Below are 27,983 nucleotides of genomic sequence, written 5' to 3' on the forward strand. Positions count from 1 at the left end.
TTTCCTTGTGGAAAGCTTATTTTGGTTCATCTAAGAACTGATGGCAGGGCTTTTTGTTGCAGCAGAATGAATTCATTTGCTCTCAAAGTTGACCTGTAGCTGTTTTTGGGTGCAAAGGTCACGATTCCATAGTGCCCAGTCCCACGAGCGAGCATGCAACCTTCATGCTGCCTCCACCTTAAAAGGATGAAAAGGGTAAAACTTGGGAATCAAGGGTACCAGTAAAACTTGTCCGAACTGGTCTTGTATACCTGAAAATGGGACTCCAGTATTGCTGGTGCCAGTATTACTGATTTTTAATGGGATTTGAACATTTTGAACTGATTTGTCCTTCTCATTTGCCCTAATGGAGCATTGCAGCCAAGCACGATCCGTGGTGCTGGCTGACTGCACGCTCATGGGTGGGACTAACCGTCTGTGAGGTTAGCATGTGTTCCTGCTAGCCTTCAGCTCTAAGAAGGACGTGGCACTGACAGACTGCAAGTGGCTACAATTAGAAACAAAGAAAATGGATCACCAGGACAGATAAAAGGGTGCCCAGGTCACGGACATGGTGCTGGAGCCTCATTGAGCCTGACATGAGGGAAATGGTCCTGTTTCTGTAGGAGGGGGCCTTTCAATTCATTGTGTCTGTGCCAGCTGAAAAAGAGCTATCCAGCCTAACACCACTTTCCACAACTTGATCCATAGCTTTGTAGGTTACAGCACTTCAAATAAATACCCAAGTATCGCAGTAAAAAAGACACATATTTAAGATTTTTGCCTTGCACTCATCAGGACATTTGCGAGAATGCTAAATGTAAAGGGAATAACATTTGTATTTCATGAGAGTGTTGATTGGTTGGTGATTGGACTCTTGATTGGTAGACGCGCTGCAATGGAGAATGCACCCATTAACTGATGATTGGCAGTTAACTGCCAACCTCTGTTTAAATTCTAACCAGGCAGGCCTACCCTGATTGGTTAAGGCCTTGCACTGTGGAGTGAACCAGAGAACGGCCGCTGCTTATTTTGTTCAGCTGAAACAAGATTGCTTTGCCCCGTATCAGATGACAGGAGACCTTTGGGTTGCCTGTTAGCAAAAAGATAATGTTTGGAAATTTACTCACCCGAATGTGGAACCTCAAGCATTGGGGCTGAGGGCAGCGAGGAGGGAGCGGTTCGATTTTCTGTTTCACCTCATACTTCATAATGGCATCAATATTTAGACATTTTTTTTCTCCTAGGTCATGCAAGGAATTACCAACATATGATAAAAGCACAACATCATCAGGCATTCAGCTAACTTATATTTCATGGCCATTTAAACTTTTACTGCTATTAAACTTGTGAAGCAAGAATAAAAGAAGAGGAAATTAATGTAAGTTTTGAAGCAACTGCATTTCATTTCTTTCTTTTTATTTGATGAATACATTTGCACATGCAGACTGCAGAAAATTATCACTATTTTAGTCGCTTGAACAGAAATCACCAAAACCTTTCCAGTAAATAACCCTTTTTCCTATTTGTTATATAAAAGTTGGCAGAAACCCATTGCAAAAAATTACTTCTATTTTTAATTAATGAATCAATTTGTAGTGCATATCTTATTACTTCCAAAACCTCAGTAGCAGCAGTGTGGATGCCAGTGACATCAACTCCAGACCTCTCTGTGTATCTTGTGTCAAGTGCAGGTTACCATATTTCGATAGCTATTGCAGCTCCAAGAATACCAAAGGAGTCAAGAGGGAAAAATGCCACCGGAAAGTCGTTCACTGATCTGCACAATCAGCCAGGGAGATTTTTTTCAGTGGAGCCCAATCAGCTTTGTAAGGCAAGCAATTTTACAGAACATTGAGCAGTTTGATTGGAGGTTCAAGTGAGCTCTGCAGTCAAGCAAAACTGTACGGCCTGGATTTTCGCTCCTGGGTCAGGAGCGCAGAGCCAGGACATTTCCCAGTTCTGCGAACATGACCTGGGAAAAAAATGGCCCAGAGGTTGGAATGTTCATTCTGAAATGGGAGTCAGGCCCACTGCCCCAGAGCAAGTGTAGAGGCTGCCAGGTTCAGGAGGCTGGCAAGAAGGCCTGCTACTGTGCAACAACACTGTGAAAGTTTGAAAAAAAAACCCAATAAAACAAAAAGCCATCCCTTCGGTCCTCACCCTTCACCCTCTCACACATTCCACATACTCCATCCATGCCAACCCATGCCATTGCATGCCCCCCATCCACCCCGCATAACACTCATACCCTCCATGCCGACCTATTCCCCTGTACTCACCCCATGGCCACCCCCATACCCTCCATGTCACCTCATGTCCTTAACCAATCCCATAAAGCAACCCCCCCCTCCCCCCCCCCCCCACCCCCACCATACACTTCATAGTACCTCAAGCCCTCCACTCATCCCCAACATTTTAAGGGTTCAGTAAGTCTCACGAAAAGGATCAGGGGCTTGTAAAGTTGAACAGTAACTGTTTATTGGTAACACATTAGTACATATATCACATTATGATATACATACTTACATAAAGCAAAGCCGAGACTAAGAGCTCCCCTCATGCTGACTTCTGCTCAAATCTCTCGATCGTGTCAGTCCCATGTCCAAACATCCCTGTTCCAGATCGATTGTCATGTGACTCTTTACAGCACACTATGGGTGGTACTGTTCTCCAGCCCCATATTAACCATTGCTATGCTGAAAACTCTTATACTACACCTTCCCCCAAGTCCCCCTCCCACCTCCCCCCAAATATATTTACAATACACCCCCTCCATGCTTTTTCCATTCTTCTCCCCATCTCAGCAACCCACACCCCCTCCCCCCACCCCTCCGCCTAAGCTTCTAATTTTAGAAATTTAGACAGTCTGGAGGCTCGATGATTCTTTCAGATCTTCTTGTTTTCCTATTCAGTGGAGTGGTACTGGTCTCAGGTGCTTTGGGCTGACTTTGTTGTTTCGTAGGTGAAGCTGTAGTATTCTGTGTTTCTGGCACTTGGTTGTCTCTATCTAATTCACTTTTGTCGCTCCTTAGAGTTGAATTTCTCATTAACGACAACTCATCTGCTTTGCTTGGACACCATGGGCTTGTCCCGTACCTGGTCATTCATGGAGTGGACTGGGATTTTCATTGTCCATGGGGGTCTGCCATCATCTTCTTGAAAGTTGAGGTTTCGGAAATGGAACCTTCATTTCTACTTATTTCACGCTTGCACCCACATATTTGTTGAGTCTCTTTCTTTCCAATTCTTTTTTCAAGCTCATGAACTGTTTCTTTCAGCTCAGTATTGTTTGCAGAATCCTTATGCATGGTTAACAACTTCACATGGACATTCAGTTCCTTTTGGAATCTTTCTTCCATGATCCCTGAGTGGTCCTTAGTCTCATTAAATTCATTCATTAGATATTCAATTTGTTTCTTATGTCATGAAAGTATAATAATTTTATGGTTTATTGTGAAGTAGGTTTATGGGGGTAAGTATAGTTGGGTCTGTCTGCGTGTGATTTAATTACGTTTGGAGTAAAGTAGACTGCAAGTTTAAATCATCAAAAGAAGCTAGGTGCTTGACATGCTAATGAGTAAACCTGCATGCTGACTCAGCATGGAAGGTGTGAAGGGAATTTGCAATTTTAAATTAATAAAGGATATTTGGATTTCAAAGGGATCCCAGACTGTTTGCAACTAGCCAGATAACCAAGACTAAGGAATGTGTTCATTTTTCCCAAAGGTTTCTGGCAATATTGGTGCCATGAAAGTTTTTATATTGTGAGGAAGATGCAGTTTCAAAGACAGATGAAACAATAGAATTTACATATTAAAAAAGAGAGAAACATACATGAAGGAGAATGAGAGACTATGGGCAGAATTTTGCCCTTGTTGGGCGGGCGGGCAGCCGATTGCTGCCGCTGAAATGGGCCGCGCCGCCATTTTGCATTGGCGGGCCAATTAAGGCCCACCCAGTGGGTTAGCGGCTCCCGTGTAGAGCGGGAAAATTGTTGCAGAGGCAGGCGTGCTCAGACCGTCGGTTCCAATGGGGAACCGGCAGTCTGTAAAAAGAACGGCCAGGCAGCCTCATTGAGGCAGTTCACCATAGCCACTTGAAGAGAGAGACAGGCTGCTCTCAGAGGACAAGAGCAGGAGGAGGGGGGCAGGCTGCAGGAGAGGCCAGCGGGGGGCCAGTGTGCCCCTCACTTCTCTGATGCATGCCTTGCTGTCCTCCTCCAAGAGGTGTCCAGCCATTGGGATACATTGTATCCGGATGATGGGAGGAGGAGGGCCCCCCATGTCACTAAGCAGGCGTAGGAGGAGGTTGGTGATGCTGTAAGTGCCCATGATGATGTGCGGCGCACAAGCACGCAGTGCCACAAGAGATTCAATGATTTGCTGTGCTCCGGATGGGTGAGTACCATGTCGGCCTTGGCTATTTGACACAGAAGGTAGCCTTAGCCTTTGAGCCACCACCACCCCCCCCCACCCCACCCCACGATTTGCTGTTGTTACTACATTGGGCATTTGGCACACGCTGGGTGGGCAAACAGGTACTGACCATGCTTACACCAGCCTTAGTGGTTGAGGAAAAGATGGGTTCTCCCCGCAGCATATTTTGGTGTTTGTCGCATTTGAGTAGTCTGGGGGCAACCTGCAGGGGAGGCAGCTAGACACATACTCAGAACTCCAACACATGTCTTATTGATGGTGATGAGATGGTGGAAGGGGAGACTCAAGGTGTCGTGGCCAAGTACCATCTGCTGGCCTTGGCACCGCACCTAGTTGCGCCTCCTTGCCATGGGCGCGAAGATCCGTGTGTTATTCAAAGTGATGGACGCTGAATGTGTCCAAGGTGGCCGTTGGGGGAGGGGGTTGGGAGCAGCCATATTATCTTCTGGGGACTGATCACCAGTAGTCTGGGCATGAGCCACTGGAGGCCTCAGATGGGCCACTGTGGTTGGGGTGCGGCGTGCACGTGCAGAGTACATGAGCAATCAGCCCCAATAAATCCTCTTCTCTGTTCTGCAAGCAAAAACTAACACAATTTAAGGGAGCACCAGTGGACTGGAGGTGGGTACACCCTGCTCCAGCACCTCACCACCTTCGAGGAGCAGGCCATGGAGCTGGGGAGGAGGTAGGAGGCCAGGGCGGCAGGTGGCGGTGAGGCTGGGGTCCAGCCGCCAGATATTTGAGGTCCACAGTCCCATCCACTCTGCCCACCATCCAAACCACTGATGGTTGCTGCAATTGTTAATGCTGCAACACTGCTCATTCACAGACTTAGACACTCTGACATGTGGGTCATACACAAAGGTCCCTTGTACCCTTGAGAATGCGCATCTCCACCACTTTCCAAAGTCACCTTATCCTATTTGTGACCACTATCCCCATGGTCTAACATGCCATGACATCGCTGCTGCACAGCCAAAGACATTTTGCATCTTAGGAGGGTTTGTACCTACACCACGCTTTAGGTAGTGTGCCCCACATTACTCTGTCCAAAAGGACCTCAGCACCTCACCTGTCAACCTCATGGCACTCAACTTAAATAAATGCCACCACGTTACTCATCCCTGCGCCAAGGGGAAATGTTGCCTTCTGCCCACCCGTTCTATGACCCTCCTAATGGAATGACGGTCAATAATGTCAATCTCCTGTGATCCACCGCAAATGTCGCAAGCGTTTGCAATGTTTCCTCAGCCCCGCAACTCTCCAGGCCAGAATGCATCCAGGTTGGGTACCTCTGCACTCTCCCCACTCCCGTGGTACATAACATGCCATGTGGCATTCCTGAGGCCATCTGACCAGCTTGTCTGTAAACTAATGTTTGGGCATCCTCTTGACTCTTTTCCACCCCACCAATGTTCGTCTCCTTAGGGTCTTGAAGGGTGAGCGACTTATGAGGCTGGGGGGAAAGGGATGAAAGATTGAACTGACTATACGCTAACTGATGCACTGTCCTCGTTGTTAATTTCAGCATCACCACCGCATGGCCATGCCCAATGACATTGCAGCCCCCCCTCCACACCTGAGGGCCAAGACGTGCAACTTGCGGCACATCATTTCAGCCAGCCAGGCACCAGCGCAGACGCAAACACTTTGGTCAGGAATTTACCGTCGGCTAGTGTCCTGGGTCACAGTGGAGAGGGCACTTCACAATCGCTGGAGGAGATGGTACGGACAGAGAGTGCTGATGGTGCCAGCAGCTGGAGGGCTGCAGGAGACCAGGTACATACTGAGTCCAGTACTGATGATGTGCATCTGGAGTTGTCACCAACGCAGCAGCTGCAGGACAAGCAGCAGGAATCACGTTTGCATCTGGCAGGGTTGCATGAGGGTGTGCTTCAGATGGTCTCTGCGATGGAGGAGTCCAGGCAGAGTGTAAGTGAAGACATGAACCTCAGGGCAGAGCTTCACGCTTCCTCCACTGAGAGATTGGCAACTCTCATGGAGAGGGAGTTCGATCGGATTGAGACTCTTCTGATTGGGTTACGCTCTGACCTGCAAGCCCTCACAGCGCTAATGGCCACGGGTGGTCATTCCCAAAGTGCAAGATTTTCTGGGTGCTCGGTGCCCATGCATCTGCTCCTCCACCCCTCTGCCAGTGACTGTTGCATCCATTGAGGCTGCGACAACTGGGGAGGTGCCAGTTCTGAAACTGGCCACTCCCTCCCAGGCGGGGCCATCACAGGCTTCACAGACCAAAGGACACCCGCCAAGGTAATCGATGCCAACAGGACAGCAGAGCCAGCAGGCTGTCTCACAAGCCACTCCAAGCGATGGGTCGGCACCCAGATGTAGCACCTGCAAACTAAAGCATAAAGCATGTTTGGCATTCCACGGGTATGTCATTGGTGTTTTTTTGTTGGCTGCATTTATAAGTTTCACAGACATCTCGTGAGTGTTTGAGTGGACATTGATGTTTCTGTTCTAAGCCCTTAGTTGCAGCTGATGAGGTGGAAGATGTAGCACCTAAGTGCCACGTGTGGAAGCGCCAGGCAATGCTGGTCCTGCTGATCCATGTGTGTGGAGCTAGCTGAAGGTTCATTGGATTAAATTGTCCCGGGTGTCCCTGCCTCCTTGGTGTAGTAGTGGGTCAACGTGCTGCCCCTTACCATCGCCCTGTGCTTCCTCATCCTCTGAGCCACTGCTGGATTCATCATGTGCAGCCTCATCCAGTGCCTTAAGGTCTTCATCGTCAACTGCATCCCCCCTTTCCAGCGCAAGATTGTGCAGAGCGCAGCATGCTACCACTATCAGAGAGACACGATCTGGGGGGTACTGGAGTGCGCCGCCTGAGCAGTCCAGGCAACGGAAGCGCATCTTGAGAAGACCAATGGCTCTCTCCACCACAGCCTTTGTGGTGCCATGGCTCCTATTGTAGCGCTGCTCAGCTTCTGCTCTTGGATGGCGGAGAGGCGTCATAAGCCACCTTCGGAGGGGATAGCCCTTGTCACCCAGCAGCCATCCATCCAGCCGAGCCAGAGCACTGAAGAGCCCCGGCACCTGGGAGTGTCTGATGATGTAGGCGTCGTGGGAGCTGCCTGGGTACCTTGCACAAATTTGTAGAATCAGCAATCTGTGATCACACACTATCTGCACGTTCATGGAGTAGAATCCCTTCCTGTTGACGAAGGCACCGGGCTCACCTGCTGGCGCCTTGATGGCCACATGTGTACAGTCTATTGCACCCTGGACGCAGGGGAAGCCAGCAATGGCCGCGAAGCCTCTGGCTCGCTGTGCCTGACTTGCCTGGTTACAGTGGAAGTTGATGAAGGTCAATGCCCGTCTGGTAGAGCGTCTGTAACCTGCTTGACACAAGTGTGGACAGCTGATTGGGAGACACCACAAAGATCACCCACCGATCCCTGGAAGGAGCCAGAGGCATAGAAGTGGAGGGCAACTGTGGCCTTTAGAGCCTCTGGCATGGGGTGTCCACCCACACAGTTAGGGGAGATCTCAAGTCCAATCATCTGACAGATATAGTTGACTGTCTCCCTTGAGGGTCAGACCCTCCTTTGGCACTGCACCTCAGACATATTGAGGTAGCTGCTTCACCGCCTGTATACCCTGGCTGCAGGATAGTGGGGTCTTCTGCGGCCCCTTCCACTTTGGACAACCTCTTGGTCCTGCGACCCTTGTGCCTGCACCTGGCCTCCCAAAGGTGGCTGCCCTGAAGGATGATTGTCCAGTCCTGGTCTCCTCCTTATTCTATCCCTCCCTTCCTCCTCAGAGGAGCTGCCTCCAGTGGAGATGTCAGAACCCATACCCAGGCTAAATGGAGGCCTCCGGAAAAATGCAGGCCCAATAAAGATAATTGTCTGCAGACTGGTTTCAAAGTACACAAAAAGCTCTTGGAAATCGATCTGAACTGCTGACAATCACACAGGCAACTTTAAAACACTTTCTGCATTAAATACTTCATGAAAAACATGAACAACCCCGCTGAGTCCACATATCCCGCCAGTGCATAAGTTTTAATAATAAATCTCCGACCCGCTTGCCCGTTGAGCCCGTGCGCCGAGCCGAAGTTCACACGGGCCCCTCAAAATTGTCGACGATTGGCAAGTTAAGGGCCTTAATGAGGCCTTCAATTAATGGCGGGTGCGCGTCCTACTGTATAGCGCCGACCTAAATATCGTGATGCCGCGCGCTGACGTCGGGACGCTCTCACGGCGTCAGTGTGCGACATTTTAAGCACTGACGCGTGGGCTCCGCCACCCGCACATCAACCAGAAATTTCTGCCCAATGTGTAGGAGAAGGCCATGTAAGATTTAACAGGAGTGTGTGAAAAGCTTTAATGAAGCCTCCAGCATTTGTGCATCTGACAAAACTGAAGGTGGAGACCAGCCATTTGGAATTCCACTGTCCAGGGTATTGTGTTAACTTGTTAGATCTGTTTAAAACCTAAAATCTATTTTTGGACCGTTGCCTTAAAGGAAGAGCAGGTTAAATTAAGAATTTTAGGGATTACTATAGTAGTAATTGTAATCTTATGTAGGTGCTTGACATCTTTTATTTTGTTAAGAAATATTTTAATTTTTGAAAATCTCTGAAGGTCTTGGTGGACTTATTACTTCTGAATTCAGTGCGCACATCTCATAATAAATACAAATTTCAAAACTGTTGTGATAACGCAATCAAGTTTCCCTTATGGATTTGGTCTTCTTGGCACATATCATCTGCCCCGTCATAACACTTAGAATTTTCCTTATGTGATTTTAAAATCTAGATTTGCTCTTCTACACTGTACAACTCATCTTTCATGTTCTTCAGGTTGAATCTAAGTTCAAGAATTCAATCAGTTTTGGTTGCATTCAACCAACTGTTCTAATTCATCAGAATTTCCTTTTCCTTTTCCAGACATTTTTCATGATAGTTAACCGATACTTGAAGTTTTTCAAGTCTCAATTGAATAACTTTTTGAATGCATCGGTGGTGGAGGGAGTGAATGTTTGTGGATGGGTGTACCTAGACCACATGGACTGCAGGGGTTCAAGATGGCAGTTCACCACCACCTTCTCAAGGACAGTTACAGATGAGCAATAGTGCTGCCCTAGCCAACGACACCCACATCCCATGATTGAACCAAAAAAAAAATCAAGTGAGCTGCTTTGTCCTGGATGGTGTCAAGCTTCTTGAGTGTTGTTGCAGTTGCACTCACCCTGGCAAGTGGAGAATATTCCATCATACTCCTCACTTGTGCATTGTAGACGGTGGACAGGCTTTGGGGAGTTAGGAGGTGAGTGACTTACTGTACAATTCCGGTATATGGTTTTTCATAAAGATTTATTAAGAACTTTTTACAAAGACCTCATGGTAAATACATGGTTTCCTGGACACAGACTGCTCTGCATCTTATTCCCTTGGAACTGCTTGGTCATTTGACTCTTGATGTTATGCTCACATCACCATTGATGGGCGGGCACCTAGCTGGGATGCTGGGTGCCTCATCCATCATTGTTTCATTAACATAACCATTAACCCTTATTTGACAGGTGAAAACCAAACTGAACATTAGTAAGTAGGTTATTGCTGAGTAGGTGCTGCTTGAAAGCACCGTCGACAACACCTTCAATTACTTTGCTGATGATCAAGAGTAGACTGATGAGGCGGTAATTGGCTGGGTTGGATTCGTCCTGCTTTTTGTGAAAATACATGGGCAACTTTCCACATTGCCAGGCAGATGCCAGTGTTGTAGCTATACTGCAGAAGCTTTGCTATGGGTGCGCCTGGTTCTGGAGCACAAGTCTACAATACTACTGCCAGAATGTTGTTAGGGCCCACAGTATTTGCAGAATCCAATTCCTTCAGCCATTTCTTGATATCACATGGAGTGAATCAAATTGGCTGAAGACTGGCATCTGTGATGCTGGGCACCTCTGGAGGAGGCTGAGATGAATCATTCAATTGGCCCTTTTTCCTGAAGATGGTTGCAAATGCTTCAGCTTTGTCTTTTGCATTGATGGGCTGAGCTCCCCCATCATTGAGGTTGGGGATATTTGTGGAGCCTACTCTTCCGGTTAGTTGTTTATTTGTCCACCACAATGCATGATCAGATGTGGCAAGAGTGCAAAGCTTAGATCTGACCCATTGGTTGTAGAATTGCTTAGCTCTGTCTATAATATGCTGCTTCCACTGTTTGGAATGCAAGTTGTCCTGTGCTGTAGCTTCACCAGGTTCTCACCTCATTTTTAGGTATGCCTGGTGCTGCTCCTGACATGCTCTCCTACACTCTTCATTGAACCAGTGTTGATCCTGCGGCTTGATGGTAATGATAGGGTGGGGGATATGCCGGGTCATGAGGTTACAGGTTATAGTTAAACACAATTCTGCTGCTGCTAATTTTTGAGCTGCTAGATCTGTTCGAAGTCTATCCCATTTGATAATGCCACACAAGATGATGGAGGGTATTCGCAATGTGAAGACAGAACTTTGTCTCCACAAGGACTGTGCGCTGGTTACTCCCACCAATACTGTCATGGACAGATGCATCTGAAACCGGTAGATTGGTGAGGACGAGGTCAAGTAGATTTTTCCCTCTTGTTGGTTCTCTCACCACCTGCCGCAGACCCAGTCTAGCAGCTATGTCCCTTAGGACTCGGCCAGCTCGGTCAGTAGCGATGCTACCGAGCCGCTCTTGGTGATGGACATTGAAGTCCCCCACCCAGAGAACATTCTGTGCCCTTGCCACCGTCAGTGCTTCTTTCAATTGGTGTGCAACAAGGAGCTCTAATTAATTAGCTGAGAGGAGGGGGAGAGCGGTAGGTGGTAATCTGTAGGAGGTTTCCTTGCACATGGTTGGCCTGATGCCATGAGACTTCATGGGGTCTGGGGTCAATGTTGAGGACTCCCAGGGCAACTCCCTCCAGACTGTATACCACTGTGCCGTCACCTCTGGTGAATCTGCCCTACTGGTGAGACAGGACATACCCAGGGGATGGTGATGGTGGTGTCTGGGGCATTGTCTGTAAGATATGATTCCGTGAGGATGACTATGTCAGGCCATTACTTGACTAGTCTGTGAGACAGCTCTCCCAATTTTGGCACAAGCCCCCAGATGTTAGGAAGGAGGACTTTGCAGGCCTACTTCTATGTTGTCATTTTTTTTAATGTTTCTCTGGAAACATACCCATTCCTCTGATGTTGATCTCAATGACCAAGGACTCTATCCCTTGTCTTTGAACCTGTTCACCCTCTCTCTGCTCTGGAACTCAATTTTCTCTGTTATCAATGGCAATCAATTGCAGCACTGGCAGTGAACAGCAACATCCTTTCTATCCCTCCCCTTTAAGAGGGACAGGTTGCTTTTAACAGCTGGAAGCAAGTTGGAACATATGCTAACCTCGCACGCTGTTAGGCCCCCTGCTGAGTGGCAGTCAGCAAGAAGCTCAGGTTGCACTCAGCTACAAGCTACTATAAGGTAAACGAGGAGGCAGCACAAAGTTAGCATTTGGCCTGCCTCAATGGGAGCCTGAACCCCAGACGAATTTTTACTTGCTAATATTTAAGAATGAAGAAACAAGAAATTTTGCAATCGTATTGCATTTTATTATGTTCCATTTTGATATTGTTTTAAAAGAGCACAATAATTGACAATCTCCAGTGAATATTCATATTGCTATATTATTGTCCCATGCTATCATGATCAAGGCTGGAGTTTCAGTCTTAATGTTGAAGTTCACACACAGATATGACTGAAATGTGAGTGCAGTCCTGCTGAATCTAATTATGATATACAGGGCCTGCTGGACATGCAGCAAAATATTTTGCTTTTAAATGGGTCACACAATCAATGTGCTTATATGAAGTATTTGGGGATGTTTTATTGTACTGGTTGTAGGTGTAAACTTTGCAAAAGTTGTGAAAGTCATGATATCTTACAAAGAAAATTGTTTTAGTTCAATTCCGGTCAAAAAATCAGTTGCCAACAACCAAAATCACAAAACACAGTAAACTATTGGATGTTTGAGCACATAAAAACATAGTCTGGCGAGGAGGAGCATCCTTTTATTGTTATTGTTAAAAATGTTTCAAAACTATTGTAGGTATAGTGTCCTCTGCTTACTTTACATGGGCATGCTGAGACAACAAAACCAAAACATAGTTATAAATTTCCATGACTCTTCTGAAATGTTTATCATGTGGTCATTGCACAGCAATATATGTATAAAGACTTTTAGGGTTAAATAATAGACAATCGCAAAAATATTCCCTATCTGGCTACTGAATCTAAAACAAATGCACAAAGATGGTCCGGAGTAATGTATATTATGGCTCAAACTGATTGCTGAAAGTCTTTCAAAAGCTATCTAAAACTCGGTATCTCACATTTCATTGCAACATTTAAACCAGATGGATTTTGATACTTTACATGGACATGTTCAGACAATAAAACCAATATTTATCAAGTAAGATTAAATGATACAAAATAATTCTGCTAGTCAGCAAAAATATTCCCTACCTACAAACAGAACCTTATGTAAAGTGCACGAAACAAATCCAAAGTAATGTATATTTCAGTTATTGCTACTTGCATCAGAAATATCAGTGAATAAATGAGCCTATACCTTAGAATGCAACTGGTAATAAGAACAAAGATACCAGAAGTAAAAAGAAAGCAAATAAATTGGTTCTGCCATGACAAAAAACCCAGCTACTATTTCTTAGATGATTCAAAATAAGCTTTCAACAAGGACACTGGCATAGATGAGGGGAAAATGAATGATCATGTATAAGAATCATTAAACTGGTTCACTTACAAGATGTTTTAAAAACTCCAGCACTTTACCCATGAATTTTAATTTTTGATCCTATGAAAAATTATTTTATTAAGTTCAGAACCATCAATATATCAATATTGATTCAACCGGAACCTTAAAATTACTTGATCTTTAACACCAATGAATCTGGAGCAAGAATATATGATTATTAAGAAAATTCAACATGAAGTTAGTTGGATAATGACTGACTGATAGGAATCAAATTAATTGTCAATCACTATTGCATGCAAATCACTCTTGAAAATAATTTTCCCATTCTCCTCTCTTGAGCACTGAGGCTGGTGTAGGTATTGAAGAACCTCAGCCTTCTGATCCACAGGGGCAGCCTTCATGAAGTGTGCCATATCTGTGAGGAAATCCAAAAGAAGCTCTCTGTTTTCACTGATAAATCCAATACTTCATTCTCATTTCAACAAGCATTTTGTGGAAATCAGGAAAAAGGCTACTGCTAGGAAACCGGGATCCAAATCTTTTCCGAATTGAATACCACCCACTGATTCCTGTTAATAGTAATATTTAAAACATATATTTTGATTGAAATGCTGATAATGTCAAAATTGGTAGAATTCTTCTGTAAATTATTTATTTAGTCGAGTGTATTTATAAATTTATTTATGCTTTCTGGGAAAGAAAATACCTTCTTGAAGCATACATATGCCATGTGACCCAAAGAGACTTAGTGCATATATATCTTTAATGGTTAACATAGATTAGGAAGTGGTTGACAAATTGTGGCAAAGTGAGGTACCCTGTACCTTTAAGAGAATGCAAGTGTACTGATCATGTGACAGCACTGACAAATCACTATACAGTGCGGGCAACTGGGAACTGTAAGTCTAGTTCCGGAGGTTTCTGAGTGAGCACATATGATCTGGTGCTCTGCCCTATGTCTCAACAAACCATCACTGTTCATTCTTACATCAGTCTCTCCCCATTATTGATTATAAACAGCAATTGATGATTACATAGGAAGGTGTGCACTTACAGTTCAATTGGCCAATGAATTCATTTACTCAAGACATGAAAGCGACGACGAGGATAAAAACATTGCAAGACCCCTGAATGTAAGTTCACAAGATGGGTGAGCAAAGCACTGGAAAGTGCAACTGTGCTTGTCTTGTAAAATAGGCAACAGCTGGCAACTGGAGCAGGAAGCAGTGCTGCAGTTTAAAACTTTAAAAGAACCCTGTGGAATTGTGATCACGGGGATCTCGCCAAAACTCGAAAAGAGCGCGGAACCCAGCAAAGAAGAGCCGACAACTACAGAGACAGAGTTTTTTTAAAAGTGACTGCTCTTAAAGCGGCAATACATTTAAAAGGGTAAATTCATGAAAATGGCTACGAACAGAAAATTATAAAAGACCCCAGAGAGAGCACGACTCCGTGGTAAGCCAAACACCTAAATTTATCATTACCTGGAAAGCCTATCAGAAGTGCAGTCCCTTTGCAGTCGTTCGCGATACCGCAGTTCGGGCGTGTCGATCCATTCGATCCCATTTCAGATGACTGGTCTCAGTATGTTGAACGCCTAGCATTCTGTCTTACCGCTAATGACATCATAAGGGAGGAGAAGAAGAGGGCGATTGGTTTGTCCTCATGTGGGAGCAAAATGTACAGACTGATCCACAACCTTACATCACCCAGTGCTCCAGACTCGAAAACTTTCGATGAGTTAATAACTATTGTACAGAGCCACCTGAGTCCAAAGCCCTCAGTTACTGCACAGCGTTTCTAGTTCAATTCAAGGAACAGGTTTCCAGAGGAGACTATAGCTGACTATATGGCCATTTTAAAGGCATTAACTGAGCATTGTGAATTCGGAATGTCCATTAGTGATATGTTGAGAGACCGGGTGATATGCAGGATTGGAGATGATATTATCCAAAGGCATTTGCTAGCCAAACCTAGTCTAACTTCAATAGAATTAGCTACCGTGATGGAGAGTGCTGTTAGAAATTCCGAAATTATAAAAGAGACACAAAATGGCGCTGTCCATCTGGTGGAGTGCGACAATCCGGCAAAAGGAGCAAAAACTTCAGACTCCACAGAAAGGCGGGAAATGTTCTCTAACTCCAAGCCATTTAAAAACAACAGTACAACAGTGAAAACTCACCAAATGAATGAGAGAAATAAATCCAGATCTCCAATGAGCGAATGACAATTCAAACAAGTCGAGTGCTTTTTCTGCCATTGCTATGGCCACATAATGCAGCACAGCAGAGAAAGGCTAAAACAACACTATAAAGGCAGAAGGAAAAATTGTGAAACATGCCTCATGGAAGAGCCAAAAGAAATAGATTCAGACGTCCATTCATTATATAACCTCAAAGTCGGTAGAACTGAGCCAATCCAAGTAGCCATAATGATCAATGGACAATCCATTAAGATGGAAGTTGATACCGGAGCATCGATGTCCGTCATCGGAGAACACACATTTAGATATCTGAGTAAAGGAACCCACCCTTTGAAGTTAGAAGTTTCGAACACAAAGCTGAGGACATTCAGGGGTGAAGAAATAAGACTGAAAGGGTTATGGCAGGTCTCGGTGAAGAATGGAGACCAATCTGAAAGGTTTCCCACACTAGTGGTAGCTGGAGAGGGACCCAGCTGAATAGGCCGCAACTGGCCCGAAAAGATTAAATTGAAATGGGCCGAAACTTTTCAAATTGCTACGAGAGGCTGACAAGACTTATTGCAAAGATAATCTTCCATTTTTAAAGATGAATTAGGAAGGATTCAAGGGCTACAGGCCCGAATCCATGTAGACCCAAACGCAACCCCCAGGTTTATAAGAGCCAGACCAATCCCTTACGGGACAAGGTAGAAGCCGAGTTGAACAGACTGGAGAAATTGGGCATCCTGCAGCCGGTGCAATTTGCTGAGTAGGCAGCACCCATTGTATCTGTGCTAAAGTCAGACCAAAGTGTACGTTTGTGCAGTGACTACAAACTAACTGTGAATAAAGTGGCCAAACTGGACAGACACCCAATACCCAAGATTGAGGAGTTATATTCAAAGTTGTCAGGGGGCACCACATACTCAAAATTACATATGAGCCATGCCTACCAGCAGGTAGAATTGGAAAAGGACTGTAGAGAATTTGTCACCATTAATACGCATCATGGATTGTATCAATACACGAGACTGCCTTCTGAGGTCTCGTCTGCATGTGCTATTTTTTAGCGGGCTATGGAAAACTTGCTTCAAGGTTTACTCCATGTTGTCGTTTACTTGGACAATGTTTTGGTCACTGGACTAACCGAAGAGGAGCACTTAGCAAATCTGGAGGAGGTGCTCAAACGATTCGCCCAAGCGGGGGTACGCTTAAAGCAGTAAAAAAGCTTGTTTCAAGCCAGAGAGGCAATTTACTTAGGCCACAAGGTTGATGCGCAGGGCCTGCACCCTGTGGAAGAGAAAGCCCAGGCCATTCATGAGGCGCCGGCCCCGAGAAATACCACTGAGCTTAAGGCCTTCTTAGGCATGTGAAACTTTTATGGCCAATTCCTCCCAAATCTTTCGACTGTCCTTGCTCCATTGTTCGGCCTACTTAAGAAGAACCAAAAATGGAGTTGACAAGCCCCACATCAGGATGCCTTCCTGAAAGCAAAGCGACTGTTGAAATTGTCGGCCCTGTTGGTCCACTTTGACCTCAAAAAGGAATTAATTTGAACATGTGACGTGTCCCTTATGGCATAGGGGCTGTTCTTTCACATAGGATGGTGGATGCATCAGAGAGGCCCATCGGTTATACATCTCGCACATTCAGTGTTGCAGAGCAGCGGTATTCCCAAATTGAAAAAGAGGGGTTATCTACTGTGTGCAGCCTCCATAAATTTCACTAATATCCCCATGGTTGCCATTTCCATATCATCTCTGATTTCCATATCAACTCCACAGGTAGAGGGAAGGTCACACGACTCAGAAGTATTGGTGGGGCCTGCGGAGCCCGAGGGAGTTGGAGAGTCCAATCCCTCAGTGCCCACTGAGGGACCTAGCGGGCAGCTGGCCCCTGAAAAGGAGGTCTTGGAGACACCAGCAGAGGTTGTTGGGCTACGACGCTCAGCCTGTCAAAGAAGGCCTCCTGAGAGACTTGACCTGTAAATAGTTATTGTGTAAATAGTTAATGTGTTTTAAGCTTGTTAGCTGTACTTTTTAAGTAAGGTGGGGAGGCATATGGTAAAGTGAGGTACCCTGTAGCATTAAGAGAATGCAAGTGTACTGATCATGTGACAGCACTGACAAATCACCATAGAGCATGGGCAACTGGGAACTGTAAGTCTAGTGCTGTAGGTTTCTGAGTAAGCACATATGATCTGGTGCTCTTCCCTTTGTCTCAATTGAGCATCACTGTTTATTCTTACATCAGTCTCTCTCCATTATTGATTGAAGAAGCAATTGATAAGTACATAGGAATGCGTGCAGTTAAAGTTCAATTGGCCAATGAACCTATTTACCCAAGACATAAAACAAATGGTTCATTGTTTGAAATTCATTCATTTTGATTTGCTGAGTTAAAATGGAATGCACTGTTGTCGTAGTTTCTCCGATCTCAAGTATTGAAGAATCATAGAACTTTGCACACACAGAAAACAAGGCATTGTTCTTATTCGTTCTTGCAAAATGAACATTTGTGGCCCATCCCTAAACACCCTTGAGAAGGGGTGGTTTACTGCCTTCTCGAACTGCTGCTGTCCATGTCATGTATGTACACTCACAGTGCTGTTGCATGGGAGTTCCAGGATTTTGACTCAGCGATAGCAAAGGAAAGTTAACATGGCTCCAAATCAGGATGGTGTGTGAACTGGAGAGGGACTTTCAGTTGGTGATGTTCATGTTGTCCAGTTTCTTTTGTCCTTCGAGGTGGTAGAATTGGAAGCATTAAGGTGCCGTTGAAGGAGCCTTGACCAGTTGCTGCAGTGCATCTCGTATGTGGTACACACTGCAGCTACTGTGTACCGGTGATTGAGAGAGTGACTGTTTAAGGTGGTGATGGAGTGCCAATCAAGCAGACTGACTTGTTTTGGATGGTGGAAAGTTTATTGAGTACTTGAACTGTACTTATCCAGGCAAGTGGAGATTATTTCATCACACTCCTGAATTGTGATTGTAGATGCTAGGCAGGTTTTGGGGAATCAGGAGGTGAGTTACTCACTGCCGAATTCCCAACCTCTGACCTGCTCTTGTAGCCAGAGTATTTATATGACTGGTCCAGCTAAGTCTTTGGTTGATGTTAACTCCCAGGATGTTGATATTGAGGTATTCAGCAATGGTAATGCTGTTGAATATCAAGGGCAGATGGTTAGGTTTTTTCTTTTTGGAGATGGTCATTGTCTAGCACTTGCCTGGTGCAAAAGTTACTTGCCGCATATCATCCCAAGCCTGAATGTTCTCTATTTATTCTATCAGAGCATTTCAGATTTCCATCAAATCATTGCTTCTCAGCTCTAATGAAAAAAGGACAAACTTCTGAAGTCGTTCTTCCGAATTGTAGCCCCTCATCACTATCACATCTGAGCAAGTCTATTCTGTACTTTTCTTCATTGTTATTATATCTTCCATATCACAGCTTGCTCCCAAATTGCGCACGATATCTAAATGGCGATCTAATTGTGATTTTTGTTTAAGCTCTGCAATGCCTCTGTGAACTGATTTTAGTACGGCAACATTAGTGTGACAGTGGGTAGAGGGCTGGGCAATATTTGGTGCAGGATATCATGAGCTGCTGAAGGCATAAGATTTTCTGACTCTGGCGTTGGAGATCCGATAGACAGGAAGGACACCTTGTTCCACTCACTAGTCAGAAGCTGCTGTAGCAAACTGGGGTATGTGTATGGCAAGATCAGGTAAAAACAACTTTCACGTTACATTTGATGCTACTTCATATTCAATTACTCAAGTAACATTATGGTTTCATCACCATCTATAATTGGAGTATCTGTAGGCTCTTGAAGGCCACTTAGTGTTTTTAATATATAATGATTATATCAATGACTAGAGATTTCAGGGTCAATCGTGAGGAGACTTTAGAGACTATAAACTCTTCACTTACAATGCTCAGCATTGACAGCTACTCTGTCCTCTGTCATCTAGTCAATTCTTTATGTACAATGCAATGTTTTACTTTGTTCTAGGAGCTGCTCCTATAGTATAACATTTTTTGCACATATACCAGATTGTATGGAACTAAACATCAGGAGGAAGATGAAGAGCAATAAATAAACAAAATATGATTAGCATTTTCCTAGTAAAATTTCAGTTGTCCTTAATGTCAGCATATCAGAATCACTCTCACCTACCTGAAACATATATTATTAGGAGTTTGCCATTAGTTTCCAGAAGACTGTGGAAGTACTTGATGGATTCCTGCACACTTTCTACATAATACTGCATCTGGACAAGGAAAAAAAGCACTGTGACAAATACAAATATGTTCCCATATAATCTATATCCTTATCTCAATAGTAATTGAGACATGCCATCAATGCCTGAAGACAATTGCATTGAAATTCTGGTTGTGACCAAGGTGGAATTCTGAAGGTTTCTGATTGGAGGGTGACTTGTGCCAGAATTGGATCTGTTTTTGCTGGTTTGCCACTTTCCATGGGGAGTGTGGGCAAATTTCCTGTTGCTTCAAACAACTAATTTTGGATTAATTTTTGCATATTGTAGGAATTACATGCAAAAATCCCTTGAGAAGTCTCAGCAGAGAGCCACTGAGCTCTGTTGCAGCCTTTGGAATGCTCCAGGTCTCAAGCACAAAGTAGTGAATCCCAGGAGGAATTAACTACCCGTGCCCCAAAAGCTCCTGAAAGAGGTGAAGATTTTGTAGCTTTCTTCTCCAGTGGTTCCTTTGAGGCCTTCTGTTTGTAACTGGAGCAGCTGCAATACTCTAATATTTCAGCCTTCTATCAGGGTGGATATTACTGGCACAATGAGCTGCTTTAGAGATTTATTATGTGAAATCGCAATTCATGCTACTACTAAATGCTTCGGCCCTAAATTTCCTAGAGGAGTAATAGAGCAGATGCTAGCTCTACCTGAGCGCAAAAGCCTGGTCTGCATTCCCAACTCTCCATCCAGGACTGTTTTAAAAACAGAGGGCAAAGTTAGGAAACTTCATCCTGTAATTAAGAAATTAGATTGCAAGAGAACCATTTCAAAGAAACAGCACCTATTGCTGGAAAGAGAGGCATGCTGTCTTTTCATCTTGCACTCTTTGGGACAAATGCAAGAATGCCAAATTTCAAGCAATTGCAACAATTTATACGACCGTAGAAAAGGGTGCTGATTGGTTGGCAAGTTCACTCTGATTGGCCGACGCTTTGCAATGGAGAAAGAAATGTTGCATCTTCCACAAACAGGCAATTTCTAGCAGGAATCATTGGATTGTTACCAGGAACAGAAATCTTGGCTGATTTCTTCCTTCACTCCATAACCCAAGGTTGTCAATTGTAATGACACTAGTCTTATCCTAGCTGATATCAGCTAACTCAGTACGCACAAAGGACTATCTTAGCTCCCTGTATTTTATGCTACAAAATATATCCAGTCTCAGAAATGATTCCCCAAATTTATTTCACAAACAGCATGAAACATAGGAGAGTTTCATCCCATTATCCTTGATCTAAGCCCCAGAGGTGTATCTAACAGATCATTTAATCATTCCAAAAAACAGAAGTAGCAAATTGTGACGTAATTTTATTTCTTTTTTCTTATTCCCCATCTTTAAGCTGCCTTCCATTGATACCTAGAATCATAAGGCTGAACTTATAAGGGTGCTATAGTCCTCATCTACCCTGGCTAAAAATTCAGAGGGAGGTGGGGGGGGTAGGGGAATAGTCTGCCAAGATCCTAACAGCTGTCCAACAGCTATTTAATGCTGGGATCAGCATTAAGTGGTTGGTGGTGGAACTTCTTTGATCCTAGTTTACCCTCATCACCAGTTTGTTGTAGGGTGGCTGAGTTGTGCTATTAATGATAGAGTTGATCAGCAGGCACTTCCTGGGTGGAAACCTTAAGATTGTTTACTATATACTCAGCAGCAACTACACATGTGCTTTCAACTCCAACTCTATCTCTACACTAACTCTGAGGTAGCCTGCGCTACTCTCCTATTGGTTACTACAGATCATGTGATCTTGCCTAACAGGTAATATTATTAAAGCTACATTACATACTAAATAAACCCATAATTATTACAGGAGTGTTGCCTCTAATGGGCCAGGGGGCCTGCACAGGAGGCCCCTCACCCTCTTGACCGACACTAGCCCTCACAGTAAAAGTTGCCAAGCTTCCTGATTGGTGTGGGCCTCCACTCATCCTGGGTATAATGACCATGGGGGTGGGATAAGGCCACTAAGTGGCCACTTAAAACCTCAAGAGGCCCAAGGACAGGCAGGCTACTGGTGTGGGCCTCCACCCATCCTTGGTATGGTAGCCATGGGGGTGAGATAAGGCCACTATGTAGCCACTTAAAACCTCAATAGGCCCAAGAACAGGCAGGCTACTGGACAGCTCGCCTTTCCCCATTTAATTACAGTGGGGGTAGGGTGCAGGCAGGTATATGGCAGGTACTGCTCCACCACCACACCCCCTTCAAGCCTGCCAGAGGGGGAGCATATAATCCTGCCTATAGAATCATACACCACAGAAGGAGACTATTCAGGCCATTGTGAAAGAGCTAACAACTCCACACTCTTATTGATTTCAAATTTGTTTTTTCCCTCAAACCCTGGTAGAGCTGAGTGAGATATGATATTGTCAAATATTTTAGATTCAAGAGTCAAACTGATTGGCAAGTAAAATTTTAAAAGCTATCACTATTATCAGAGGGTACTGTATTAGGCAAACCTTAATTTGGGAAGGGAGGAGAGTCTGAAGACATGGGTACCATTCTCAGTACAGTTGCATCACAAAACAGCACAAGATAAGTTTGGATGAAAGAAGCCCTATAGCAGATTTCAGAACATACTTTCAGATTACCAACCCTATTGGATCTCCCTGTTAAAGTAAGTCCTTTATCTTGGTATTAATCACTTTTCTCTACACCACTCAATTGCTAACCCGAACAGTCAATTGGGACAGTGAGTTCCTTCAACGTGGAAGGTAAGTTAGAGAAGAGGGTCATGCCTGAATGGTCTCAGACACAATGCGGCTGATTTATATTGGCATTGTCTACTAGCAGGCTACCCACATACTCATAGATAAAAGCAAAATACTGTGGATGCTGGAAATCTAGAACATACCCATTTCGGTGCCAGAGGTGTCAAGGGCAGGCAGATCTAAGATAAGGAATACCTTACCTGAAGAAAAAAGTCAAAAAGAATATTATTTCTAAAAAAGAACTATGGTGCATACAACTGTCAATATGTTGGGCATTAACTGGCACAGTTAGTTATTTGATAGCTAGGACTGGGTTCACAGATAGCCCAGGCTGTTGGGCTGAGTGGGTTGCTTGTAAATTTATCTTCAGTTGCTGTTACCTCAATCATGTGAATGAAATCAAACTTATTGTTTTCATTTCTTTCCTTCCTTTGCTTTTTATATTCTTCTGAGGTCATCTGGTTCCAAGTGAAGGAGATGTTAATTCCTGATTTTTTTTTCTTTTACAAGCTCTAGAACACAGGTAGAATTAGAAGGAATTTACCCCTGAGCTGATTGTAAACACCACTTTTTTTGCTATTTTATCATAACCAGTTTCTAGGAACACACATATGGACACGCATCTCCGTACTTTCTGCTTTTAAGTGAAAACATTGATATGTTAAGTTTAGCCTATGGAAAATAGCACATATTTAAGCACTGAAGCAATTTGTTTACACTTCAAAGTACTATAATGTAATATTGAAAACTGTTAATTTTGTCAAATGATACCTTTCATCAATCAGTAAATCTAATAGAAAGTGTTCGAGCCCCCTCATCACTTAGATAAATTGATTTTAAATAAACAAAAAAATTATATCAAGCAGCAATTTAGTGTATAAGATCCCCCACTAGAGTTCCCTCTGCCACTTGATCATCTTTCAGGTGAGAACCAGGTGGCTTGTAGTTAAAAGTCCCTCCCATTATCTGGGGTACCCGCTGTCAGTACCTATTGTGTCTTTTGTGGTTCTTTTAGGATCAGTCCACTGCTCTTTTTCCATCACCTGCAATTTTTTTAAACATTTATTTATCAAATTAACTTATGACAGTTACTATTCAATTTGCTTCCAATACCATTTCAGGCAGTGCATTCCAGATCACCAGAACTTGCCGAATTAAAAAGACTCTAATCAAATTGATGTGTTAATAGGGATTGCTGCTGAGTATATGCAAGGAAACATTGGACACTGCTCGGACAGGACTTACATTTGCAATTCTCCTTCACATCTCCAGAAGCATATTACAGTGTTCGTTTCTGACCATGATTAAGTTCAGACAGGGATTGAACTGATTTTTATTCTTCATTTTCAATTCAGAGTGTTAATACTCCTCACTCAATAGCATTGTGTTCTCTCCACCTTGTTTCTTTGCAAATGCTTATACATTGCCCCACCCTGATAAAAGCAAAGACTTATCCAAAACAATGATATTTTAATAAAGACCATTAACCCTTTTGAACATGGATAATAACATAATTATTGAAGATAATAACTTATGAATGATTAACTTATTTTTTGCCATCTTTACATCGAATAGTACAAATTATTGGTTCTGTGATCAAAGGATAGCGATGCCTCACCCACACCAGAAACAGATCAACGTTTAGCTTTCACCTCCAACAAAACTACCATTTTCAACTGGAAACACCTGGCGCTTATATAAAAAAATAAGTTTAAAAAACTACCTTTGTATTTGGAGATATGCTCAGGATTAGGCTCTACCACCTCATTACGAATTGAAAGGCCTGGATGTTTGGACTGAATTTTGCCAAGTATTTCAAAATCTATTTGACCTGAATGGATAAATAGAACATTTTTGAATTATTTTTCCACAAATTCATTGCAGCAAGCTCTTCAATAAGAAGTAAGCAGCAGTAAAATTGCTGAGATTCACTTCTTATAAATTGTGTACCTTTCATTGTAATTTTCCTTTACACTTATAATCAAATTTCACTGAACTGTAAGCAATTATATTTTTCCAAAGCAATAGCATTGAATTGTATTTTCATTGATTTTTTTTCTATTACCTCAGAAGCATATTATTTATTTCAGTACAAGGAAATAAGATGAATACATTGAAGACAACGTTCTGTTGATTTTGACAATTGATAGATAAAGGACAGAACAGAATCCTTTTGCTTCTTTGAATAGGTTGCTCCTTCTCAAATTTGCCATGAGGTTCTGGGAATGGGAATTGACGTGCAGATATGCAATATTCCTTTCCCGAAGTGAAACAAATTCCGTTATTATTTCTTTGAATTCTTTTGAATGAAACTACTTTATTCCAGGAAAGCTTATGCAACAATTTCTAAACCATCATGCACATTTAAATTATCCTCTGGAATCATTATAAATCGAATTGGAGTCAATTGTTGGTGCTGATGAGATACTGCTCATCTGCTGTCTGTGTTAGAAAGCATTCAACAGTGAGCTTAATCATTTATATCCTGCATTTAATTACCATTTGGACAGAACACCCTTTTCTTAATTAGTTTGCTAATGAATTGTTTTCTGCAGAGTTGTGCTAACACTCACTCTCATGCAGTGTTTCACTATTTGTCAAATGTTTAGGAGAAAACAGATTGTTATCATACAAACTTCTGTATAACACAAAAAATTAGGTTTTTTTGACATATCAACTGAAATATACATTTAGAAAAAATCATTGATGAAATACAATTTTTAAGGAAATAAAAAGTTATTTGCCTTTTGTTTTAAATGTGAGGTTTTTGTTCAGAAAATAGCACAATTGCACCAGTTATTTAGAACAAAACATATTCAACATGAATAAATGAAGGTGTTGTGACAACATCATTGAGGTGATATGATTTCAATCCATCCACTCCTGGCAGATCTTCTATGACTGACTTTATTCCAGGCATTCCTTGCCAGGTATGTTGGTGCGTATTCAACTCCAAAGAGACGTACTTATATCTTGCAAGTAGGATCGCCATTCCTTTCACAGGATTTTGAGAACTGACAAGTGTGAGTTTGAGCCTTCACCCGCTGCCGAGCAGATACCAGGAAATCCTCAATAGCATTGTGGTAAATATCGGAACCCACGTTAAAATATGAGTGCTATTCCATCGTCTTCCTGGCCACCACATAGTGCAAACCAAGTCCAGTGAACAGAGATTCCAGCAGCTCAGGCTAGGGAGTTTCTGTAATAAATCCTTGCAAGGGACTCCTGGGAGGCACTAAACCAGAAAATGCAGTTAGAATTTCCTCACAGCTGGTTTTGAGCTGCTGCTGTAACATCGTGGAAAACACAGCAGAAAGCCCCTTTACAGAGGGGCAGAAACAAATCATAGAAGCATAGAGTCATTTACAGGGCAGAAGGAGGTCATTCATCCCATGAATCCCATGTTGGCTCTTTGTAGACCAAACCAGTCAGACCCATTCCCCTGCTTTACTCCATAGACCTGAACGATTATTTCCCTCAAGCGCCCATAAAATTTCCATTTAAAATTAATCATCATTTCTGCTTCCACCACCCTCATACGCAGTGATTCCTGGGTCATTATCCCTTGCTGAATAAAAAAGTTCTACCTCACATCTCACATGCGTCTCTTTCCCAAAACCTTAAGAATGTGTCTTGTAGTCCTTGTATCATCAGCAATATGAAAGCTTTCCCTTATCTGCATAATCTTGTAAATCGGTATCAAATCTCCCCTCAATCTCCTTTGTTCCAAGGAGAAAACCCGAGCTTCTCCAACTCATCCTTGTCGCGAAAATACCCCATCCCTGGAACATGTTGTGTTTTGTGTTATGACACAGCAGGTGGTAAATGCTGAGCTGTTCAAATCCCGGAGGAAACTTGAAATAACTGTCACAACTAATTTTCAATTTGTATGTTTCGAGATGCGGGCTTTGAATTCAGTAATAATAAGACAACCGAGTCTTAAGAGATTTCTATAAAACTAAAGTAAATATTTATTAATAGAAGAAAAAATTGTAAGCACATACATATGTCTACAAATTACTGCTACAATAACTTTTAAATCCCCTAGTTAACCTGATTCCCGGTTACACCTTCGTTAAGGCAACAGTAAAACACATAGATTTTAAAAGACCCAGGCAAAGTAAATGATAGCCTGAATAGGCAAATTTAAAGTGAGTTCTCTTAACTTCAGTCCCTGGAGGCAACAGTTAAGCACATACAGGCTGAAGGCGTTTCATTCTTGTTCAATCTTAGACTGCCTACCCTTACACATAGCCTTTGCTCCTTTATACATATTTTCCCCTTTGAATGCAAATACCCATTGTTTCACTGCATCTTTGGACTTTACCTTTCTGATAATAAAAATCTCTCATAGCACTAGGTTTTACCAGTAACTTTTAGGAAAAATAAACACACTGGGCAGAACTTTTCCCTCGTCGGGCGGGTGCACACCGGATAAAATGGGAGAAAAATAGTGCGCGATGACGTCGGGCGAGCATCTAATGTCACCGCACACTCGCATAATATTTCGGTCGGGTGTGATTCGGCAGCATGCCCACTGACAATTAAGAAGCCTATTAAGGCCTTTGATCAATTAATTGAATTGAATTTTTTTCTGCCCATCCAACCTTACAGTTGGCAGGTAGGTGAAAAAGACCTTCGTATATTTTGCGAAACCTCAGCAAGGGGGGTGGGGTGGAGGTGGGGGGGAATGGGGTTTTGACCATTGATTAAAAAAAAACAATAAAAAATTTTAAAACTCGTTTTTAACATCTTCCTGCTCATGTGACAGGGTCATATGAGGGGACATGTTTTCCTTAATTTTAAAGTCTTTATTTGTGAAGTTAAAAATCTTCAGCTTCCTGAGGAAGCTCTGTGCCTTGAGGGAGTTTCCCGCGAGCTCACCCATGCGCATGTGTGGACTTCCGTACTCGCCCTCCTCGCCTCCCCACCCAGGCAGCGCTGAGCATTTCAGTGCATGATTCATGCTGGCTGGCCGTTAATTGGTCATCCAGCATGAAACCGCGGTCGGGCCCGATTGCAGACAGTGGTCGGTTTCGCAGCCACTTCCGGGCCCTCCCGCCATCCCCACCCACCGAGAGGAAAATCCTCCCCACTGTCTCTAAACTTCATCTGGGTAGGTGACACACTTCACCCCTCCTTTGAAAACAATCTACTCTGGTTTATTTAAAAATGCATGTGTCCATTTATACCTTACATTCTAAACTTCCCCCATGTTTGCCATGTTTACATGAAATCCATCAAACCAGCTGCCTTTGATCCTATTAAGTCTCACAGACACACACAGACACATACACACATCCCACTATTACTGTATTTTACAATAAATTCCAATAACATCATGAAAATTATTATATCTTCCTGACATCCCACTCCTTATTGAAAAATTAACCATTATAATTTATAAAGACAGCTTCATTATATTAACGCATCTTATACCATTTCCTATACTTATCTATATACTTACACTATTATATTACCAGATGCTTGCATTAACATAACAATATATATGCAAACCCTTCACGTGAACCAAAATGATTTCAGTTCAGAGTTCCAATTTTCCCATCAAGCTTCAAACTCTTGACAAAGCATCTGCAATCCAATTTTCTCGTCCCGCTGCATGTATAA

General features: G+C 43.3%; 1 pseudogene across 1 annotated transcript in view; it reads right to left on the reverse strand.

The window, feature by feature from the left end:
* Window positions 1-13,456: 13,456 nt before the first annotated feature.
* Window positions 13,457-27,983, reverse strand: part of LOC144686217 (histamine N-methyltransferase-like) — an 86,611-nt pseudogene continuing 72,084 nt past the window's right edge. Inside the window, exons 4-7 of the transcript XR_013577881.1 lie at window positions 24,079-24,186; window positions 22,736-22,842; window positions 19,550-19,643; window positions 13,457-13,753 (exon numbers count right to left, since the gene is read on the reverse strand). The product of XR_013577881.1 is annotated as a histamine N-methyltransferase-like (transcript). The remainder of the gene's footprint in view (window positions 13,754-19,549; window positions 19,644-22,735; window positions 22,843-24,078; window positions 24,187-27,983) is intronic.

This window comes from Cetorhinus maximus, chromosome 11 (assembly GCF_964194155.1).
Source record: "Cetorhinus maximus chromosome 11, sCetMax3.hap1.1, whole genome shotgun sequence".
Lineage (NCBI taxonomy): Eukaryota > Metazoa > Chordata > Chondrichthyes > Lamniformes > Cetorhinidae > Cetorhinus > Cetorhinus maximus.